We start from the raw sequence: 8,949 nt of genomic DNA, 5'->3' as shown, positions 1-8,949 counted from the left end.
TAGTCACATTGTGACCGGCGCCTGCTCTCAACAATTTCTTTCATGGTGGGGTGTATAAGGGATAACCTGGTTTTGAGCATCCTTTTCATTAGCAGCTCTGCGGGTGGAACCCCTGTGAGCGAGTGTGGTCGGGATCTATTGGCCAACAGGAGGCATGATAAGCAGCTTTATAGGGAACCCCCTTGGATTCTGAGCATCCCCTGTTTGATTATCTGCACTGCTCGTTCCACCTGGCCATTTGAGGCCGGCTTGAGCGGTGCTGTTCTGACATGGTTAATTCCATTTCCTGCCATGAAGTCCTCGAATTCAATGCTAGTAAAGCACGGGCCATTGTCACTGACCAAGACGTCCAGTAGACCATGGGTGGCGAACATTGCCCGTAGACTTTCTATTGTGGCAGAGGATGTGCTTGAATTGAGAATGTCACACTCGATCCATTTGGAGTAGGCATCTACTACAACCAAAAACATTTTACCCATGAAAGGACCTGCGTAGTCCACATGGATGCGTGACCATGGCTTGGCGGGCCAGGACCAGGGGCTAAGAGGGGCTTCCCTGGACGCATGTGTTGCACCTGTGAACACAAAGTTCCAGGTCTGCATCTATCCCTGGCCACCAAACATGTGACCTGGCAATTGCCTTCATCATGACAATGCCCGGGTGCTCATTGTGGAGTTCTCGGATGAACGCCTCTCTGCCCATCTGGGGCATGACTACTCTGTTACCCCATAGTAGGCAATCGGCCTGAATCGAGAGTTCATCCTTGCGCCTGTGAAATGGTTTAAATTCCTCAGGGCATGCCCCGTACGTGGCTGCCCAGTCCCCATTCAGGACACATTTCTTGACTAAAAACAGTAGCGGGTCTCTATTTGTCCAGACTTTGATCTGACGGGCTGTCATGGGTGAGCCTTCGCTTTCAAAAGCTTCAACAGCCATGACCATCTCAGCAGCATGCTCGGTTGCCCGCTCGGTGGTGGCTAGTGGGAGCCTGCTGAGTGCATCGGCGCAGTTTTCAGTGCCCGGTCTGTACCGAATGGTATAGTCATAGGCGGCTAACATGAGTGCCCACCTCTGTATGCGGGCCGACGCATTTGCATTTATGGCCTTGTTGTCGGCTAAAAGGGACATAAGGGGTTTGTGATCTGTCTCCAGCTCAAATTTCCTGCCGAACAGGTACTGGTGCATTTTTTTTTACAGCATATCCACATGCAAGCGCTTCCTTTTCTACCATCCCGTAGCCCCTTTCTGCCTGCGACAGACTTCTGGAGGCATAAGCTACCGGCTGTAACTGACCCTTGACATTAACATGCTGCAACACACACCCGACCCAATAGGACGATGCATCACATGTTAAAACAAGCTTCTTACATGCGTCATATAGTGTTAACAGATTGTTGGAGCATAACAAATTGCATGCTCCATCAAAAGCCCTTTCCTGGCTCTCCCCCCAGACCCATTCACGACCTTTGCGTAGGAGCACATGTAGCGGCTCTAACAGCGTGCTCAATTTGGGAAGAAAGTTACCAAAATAGTTCAGGAGCCCCAGGAACGAACGCAGCTCCGTCGTGTTACGGGGTCTGGGTGCCCTCTGGATCGCTTCCGATGCGATAGGTCTGATCCCGTCTGCTGCTACCCTCATCCCCACGAATTCTACCTCTGGAGCTAGGAAGATGCACTTCGCCTTTTTCAGTCGCAACCCTACCCAGTCCAATCTGCGTGGCACCTCCTCCAGGTTGTGGAGGTGTTCTTCAGTATCGCAACCTGTGATGAGGATGTCGTCTTGAAAAACCACTGTCCTTGGAATCGACTTGAGGAGACTTTCCATGTTTCGTTGAAAGATTGCGGCGGCCGAGCGAATCCCGAACGGACATCTGTTGTACTCAAACAACCCCTTGTGTGTCGTAATGGTGGTCAGCTTCTTTGACTCACTCAACAACTCCTGGGTCATGTAAGCTGAGGTCAGGTCCAATTTTGAAAAAAGTTTGCCACCGGATAGCTTCGCAAAGAGGTCCTCCGCTCTCGGTAGCAGGTACTGGTCTTGGAGTGACACCCGATTGATGGTGGCCTTGTAATCACCACATATCCTGACCGACCCATCCGCCTTGAACACCGGCATGATCGGGCTCACCCAGTCACTGAATTCGACTGGCGAGATGATGCCTTCCCTCAGCAGGCGGTCCAATTCACATTCTATCTTTTCCTGCATCAGTACGGCACCGCTTTGGCCTTGTGGTGTACTGGTCTGGCGTCCGGGTTTATGTAAATCACTACCTTGGTCCCCATGAAAGTGCCAATGTCAGGTTGAAATAGTGAGTCAATTTTGTCCAGGACCTGTGAGCATGATATTCACTCCACAGAAGAAATTGCATTAACATCGCTCCATTTCCAGTTCATGACAGCAAGCCAACTCCTCCCCAGTAGTGCAGGACCATCCCCCGGGACAATCCAGAGTGGCAACCTGTTCTCCGAATCTTTGTGGATCACGACTACCGTGGCACTGCCTAGCACCGGAATGATCTCCTTTGTATATGTCCGTAGCCGTGCATCAATCGGCAATAATTTTGGCCTCCTGCTTGGACGCCCACAACTTGTCGAACTGTTTGATACTCATCAGGGACTGGCTGGCCCCCGTGTCTAGCTCCATTGATACTGGGATGCCATTGAGGAGCACTTTCATCATTATCGGTGGCATCCTGGTGTATGAACTGTATATGTGCTCCACATTAACTCGCTGAACTTCAGCTTCCAGCGAGTTCCCCCAGTGTCCATCTGGCCTCGTAGGGCTTACATCGGGCCCGTCCACCTCGTACATCAACCTGGCTGCAGGCTTCCTGCACATAGGTGCCAAGTGACTGCTGACGTTGCAGTTTCTGCAGGTATATTGCTGATACCTGCAGGTGTTGATGGCCCCATTACTGGCCGCATTGTCCCTTGCGATGGCATGAATCGCCGTTCAGCCAGCCATTGTCTCTGTTGAATTCCCCCTTTGGGTTTGACTACATGCTCGGGCATATCCGATTGCGTGGAGAACTGTGTGCCACGTTAACAATGTTGACTCCCTGTCCATTTGCTGCATTTAAACCAAGATTTTGTCAAACATCATTCTGGTCTCTTCCTCCCCTGAGATAAATGTCTGGGCTATCAAAGCCGCCGTTGCCAGGGTCAAGTCTTTAGTCTCAATCAATTTCCTGAAAACTCTAGCATGCTCGATGCCTTCAATGAAAAAGTCTCACAGCATCTCCGCTCTGCATGCATCTGGGAACTTTCATAGGCTCGCCAGTCACCGAAGGTCTGCCACGAAGTCTGGAACGCTTTGCCCTTCTCGCCGTCGGTGCTTGTAAAACCGGTGTCTCGCCATGTGCATGCTGCTCGCCAGTTTAAAGTGTTCCCTGATCAACTTACTGAGCTCTTCAAAAGTCTTGTCCGCCGGCTTCTCTGGCGCTAGAAGGTCCTTCATCAGGGAGTACGTCCTGGATTCACAAACCGTCAGGAGATGAGCCCTGCGTTTGTCGGCCGAATCCTGTCCCTGCCATTCCTTAGTGACGAAACTTTGCTGTAGTCTCTCAATAAAATCATCCCAATCATCACCAACACAGTACCTCTTGTCTGTGCTGCTAGTGGCCATGCTTGCGTGATTTAAATCCCAGTTTCTCGTTGCCAATAATATGTCCTTACTATACAGTATAAATGCACACGAGGCTCATACTAGAGAGAAGGTCACTCTGTGACCAGTAACCTTTATTAGCCAGCACTGAAGTGGAGAAGATGTGTGGAGCTTTCCCTTTTATACCTGAAAGTCCAGGTTAGGAATGTCTCCCACATGTTCACCACCTAGTGGTCAGTGTTCTCACGGTGTACAACTTAGGTCAGTTTGCACATGGATTACAATGACAGTTGAATACATGACACACCATGAATGAACTTGAGCTGATCCTAAACTCTGCTGCACGTATCCTAACATGCGGCAAATCCCATTCACCCATCACCACTGCGCCCAGTGACCTACATTGACTCATGGTCCACCAACAATGTTCCCGCTAAGTTGCAGGGCTACTCAGCCGTCTGGAGGTCCCATGCAGGCTGCTTACCAGGGAGATTTTGTGCATAAACGAAATGTTGAATGGACCATGCAGCCCATTAAAGGGATGGCACCCCCCCCCCAAAAGTTAGGGGGAACGTTGTCCACTTACACCTTGATGTTAAAATGCATCCGTGGCCTCACCCCTTCTTATCGGAACTCAGCAGTGTGAGCACTGTGGGTGCTCCTAACCCAGGAGGGTGAGCTCTGTCTGTTCTCTGAAAGCAGTAATGTTAGCACTGTGAGCTCTGGAGCCTGGGTGCCACAATGAATGGATCAATTTACACATTGAAAAGATCTTGATTAATCTCCAGAAGGCAGGACCAAATTACACGTTGCAGACAAGCTGTTAGGTATGACTTGTCCTCCAAGGAGATCAATCAGAAATCAGGCCTTGTCCTCCAAGGGGACCAATCAGAAATTTGGTGTTGCAAATAGACACGACCTATGTTCTGTGTCTTAATGGGCACAATTCCTCAGACACAGTGGACTGGATTTTAATGTGCAGACGTGCTGAGAGCGGGGCGGGGTTGGGGGGTGGGAGGTGGGGACCGATAGAATGTGGGAACCCCGGAAATATCTTAAGCGCGTCTGTCAATTACTTTTTAACGCAGCCACTTCATTAGCATTTTATTTCCAGGTATCCCGTCCAATATGTGGTAACCTGCATGCCACGATCTCAACTCCAGTATTTATAGGAACAATCCAAACATGCAAGTTGACGGAGTTGGGGTTGGCTGTCAAAGAACTGGAAATGTTGCAATGGAATGCAGACAGCCAAAGGCTGCGTTCCGCTTCACGGACACCACCCTGGATGTGCTGCTGGGGGTTGTGAGAAGTAGGAGAGACATACACTTCCCTAGCAATGGGAGGAAGAACCTGCTGGGGAAATCAAGAAGGCGTAGTGGAGGTGGCAGAAGAGGTCATCAGCAGGAACAGAGTGTCACGCTCCCGGATCCAATGCAGGAAGTGGTTTAGTGACCAGAGCAGGAAAGGTGAGAGCAATGGCACATTCACCTACACCCTGATGTGCGAATCATCCCAACCCCCTCACTCTGCCTTCTTAAGCCGACTCCAGCACATCGCTCCTCACACCAACTTAACTTGCAACAATTCCTCACATCCCTGTCTATCCATCTACCACTGACACCCACCCTCATCCTTATTCAATTTCATGCCTCTCCGTCATAGTCACCCTCGCCAAATGCACTCCATTTATCGGCTGAACACATGCCATTATTCTCAGGCATACGTCTCTTCTTTCCCTCCAGGAGAAGAGAGCACAGAACATCAGGGAGAGGGAAAGAATCAGAGGTGGCCCTCCAGCCAGTTCGTAATTAACAGCTGCAGAGGAGGAGACACTGGAGATCTGTTGGAGACCTGTTGGAGATGGATGCCTGCCAGCTACCCGGTGACAGAATTAAATATTTGCTGTCAACTGTGGCTCAGTGGGTAGCACACTCACCTTTGAGTCAGAAGGTTGATGGTTCAAATCCCACTCCAGGGACTTGAGCACATCATCATCATCACCATCATAGGCAGTCCCTCGAAAAACTTGCTTCCACTCTAAAAGTGAGTTCTCAGGTGACTGTGCTGTCTAATATGGGAATTACAGTCTCTGTCACAGGTGGGACAGACAGTGGTTGAATGAAAGGGTGGGTGGGGAGTCTGGTTTGCCGCATGCTCCTTCCGCTGTCTGCGCTTGTTTTCTGCATGCTCTCAGCGATGAGACTCGAGGTGCTCAGCACCCTCCCAGATGTTCTTCCTCCACTTAGGACAGTCTTGGGCCAGGGATTCCCAGGTGCCGGAGGGGATATTGCACTTTATCAAGGAGGCTTTGAGGGTGTCCTTGAAATGTTTCCTCTTCCCACTTGGGGCTCACTTGTCGTGTAGGAGTTCCGAGTAGAGTGCTTGCTTTGGGAGTCTCGTGTCAGGCATGCGGACAATGTGGCCCACCCAATGGAGCTGGTCGAGTGTGGTCAGTGCTTCGATGCTGGGGATGTTGGTCTGATCGAGAACACTGATGTTGGTGCGTCTGTCCTCCCAGTGGATTTGCAGCAGTGGTGGCACTTCTCCAGCGCTTTGAAGTGTCTACTGTATATGGTCTATGTCTGAGCCATATAGGAGGGCAGGTACTGCCCTGTAGACCATAAGCTTGGTGCCAGATTTGAGGTCCTGGTCTTCAAACACTTTATTCCTCAGGCGACTGATTGCTGCACTGGCACACTGAAAGTGGTTTTGGACCTCGTCGTCGATGTCTGCACTTGCTGATAGTAGGCTCCCGAGGTATGGAAAATGATCCATGTTGTCCAAGGTCGTGCCATGGATTTTGATGACTGGGGGACAGTGCTGTGAGGCATGGTCAGGTTCATGGAGGACCTTTGTCTTAAGGATGTTTAGCGTAAGGCCCATGCTTTCATGCACCTCGGTGAAGATGTTGGCGATGGCTTGGAGTTCAACCTCTGGATGTGCACAGACGCAAGCGTCGTCCACGTACTGTAGTTCAATGACAGAGGATGGGAAGACCTTGGATCTAGCCTGGAGGCAACGACGGTTGAACAGGTTCCCATTGGTTCTATAGCTTAGTTCCACTTAGCAGGGAGCTTGTTGAGAGTGAGATGGAGCATTGCAGCAAGGAAGATTGAGAAGAGCGTTGGCATGATGCAGCCCTGCTTGACCCTGGTCCGGATGTGGATTGGGTCTGTGGTGGATCAGTTGACCAGGATCATGTTGTCATGGAGCAGGTGGAGGATGGTGAAACGGAGTAGAACGCTCCATAGTCCCTCATGGTTGACAGTGTCAAAGGCCTTTGTGAGGTCAAAGAAGGCTATGTACATCTCTCTTATCTGGAAGGAGAAGAGCATGTCGGGAGATCACAGAGATGCCGTAATCGTGACCATCTTCAAAAAAGGAGACAAGTCTGACTGCAGCAACTACAAAGGAATCTCCCTGCTGTCGGCCACTGGGAAAGTCATCACTAGAATCTTCCACAACCGTCTTCTCTGTGGCTGAAGAGCTCCTCCCAGAGTCCCAACGCAGATTCTGTCCACTAAAGGGTACAACGGACATGATCTTCACTGCGCGACAACTACAAGAGAAATGTAGGGAACAGCATCAACCCTTGTACATGGCCTTCTTTGACCTCACAAAGGCTTGAGCACATAAATCTAGACTGACAGTGCAGTGCAATGCTGAGGGAGTGCAGCACTGTCGGAGGTGCCGTCTTTTGGATGAGACATTAAACCGAGGCCCCATCTGCTCTCAGTGTGAGCGTAAAAGATCCCATGGCACTATTTCAAAGAAGAGCAGGGGAGTTATCCTCAGTGGCTAATATTTATTCCTCAATCAACATAACAAAAACAGATTATCTGGTCATTATCACATTGCTGTTTGTGGGAGTTTGATGTGCTCAAATTGGCTGCTGAGTTTCCAACATTACAACAGTGACTACACTCCAAAAGTATTTCATTGGTTGTAAAGCAATTTGAGATGACTGGTGGTCATGAAAGATGCTTTATAAATGTAAGTCTTTCATTTTCTTTTATCAAACAGCTACATGGCATACGACACCCAGTCATGTTGACTTGACGGTAACAGCGACTGAAATATGATCAGGTGTATGATGATACATTCCAACATTCTTACCTTGACAGTATTAACTGATGTCTTTTATCTCCCACAGGGCTTTCACGCGTCCAGCAGAAGTTGGTTGAGGTTGCCGCCGCCGACTTCTCAGAGGAGTTCACTCCCTCACAGGACACATGAAGATGCACCATCACAGGACTCATGCAGACCATGTACCAGCTCAGATACTCACGCTTCAGTGGGACCAGTTGGAGAGATATTTGGCTTTGCACCTGGTGACTCACACTTCACAAGCGAGCAAGAGCAGATGGTGGAGTCAGGGACAGCAGTGGAGAATCCGTGTCAGAGGGCACAGGTCTCTCCAAGCTCTGCTCAGTTGGACACAGATGCTGTACCTTGAGGGCCGGCGATGATAAGGATAATCATTGAGCAGCAGCAGAGATTGTGCGATGTACTGACAGGCGTTCTAAGCGCACTATCCACGCTTGCAGAGAGATTAGAGGAGTCCGTCTCAAGCATGAGTGCATTTCTGTCGCAAGCCAGTGCGATGATGTCTTCTTCCATGGATAAAGTGGCCAGTTGCATAGAGCATCAAACAGGGCAATCAAACAAGTGCATGCAGGCTTTCAACAAGGGCTTGCCGACTCAAGGGCTTGGAACATTAAATAGGATCAAGGATACCCTTGCCTTGGTCTTGCAGCACCCCACTGATTGGCAGCAAATGTGTTCTCCAACACAGTGGTGGCAGGGATGTGCGGCTGGGCCATGAAAGAACATAAGAACATAAGAAATAGGAGCAGGAGTAGGCCATATGGCCCCTCGAGCCTGCTCCGCCATTTTATATGATCTTTGCTGATCCGATCATGGACTCAGGTCCATGATGGTGAAAGGGGACATGGTACTGGGGACTCTACTGAAAGCGTTTCCACTTCTCACTTATTGCCAATCTCCCGACCCCCAGTCAGTACCCCACATGCTGCCTCGTGTCTCGATGGCTGAGTCTTCCCCTGCACAGATGCAGGTGGTGCAGTCTAAGGTCGAGCTCTCATGGGCTCAAAAACACAGAAGACATCGGCGAAGAGCACCTCAGCAGTCAGAGCAGGGATCTGAGCAGCCATGTAGAAGCTCTAGGAAAAGCAAGAGTGAAGATTTGTAGTTAAACAAGGGTGTGCACATGAATGTCTTACACATTGTTCTGTTATTCATTTCATTACCTCATTTGAAGCACGTAAATCTTATTATTTTGCCCCACTTTCCCGTGTTGCCCATTCTTGGTTGCTGCCTGG

This window comes from Pristiophorus japonicus, chromosome 13 (assembly GCF_044704955.1).
Source record: "Pristiophorus japonicus isolate sPriJap1 chromosome 13, sPriJap1.hap1, whole genome shotgun sequence".
NCBI lineage: Eukaryota > Metazoa > Chordata > Chondrichthyes > Pristiophoridae > Pristiophorus > Pristiophorus japonicus.
Note: the sequence above shows the minus strand (reverse complement) of the source record.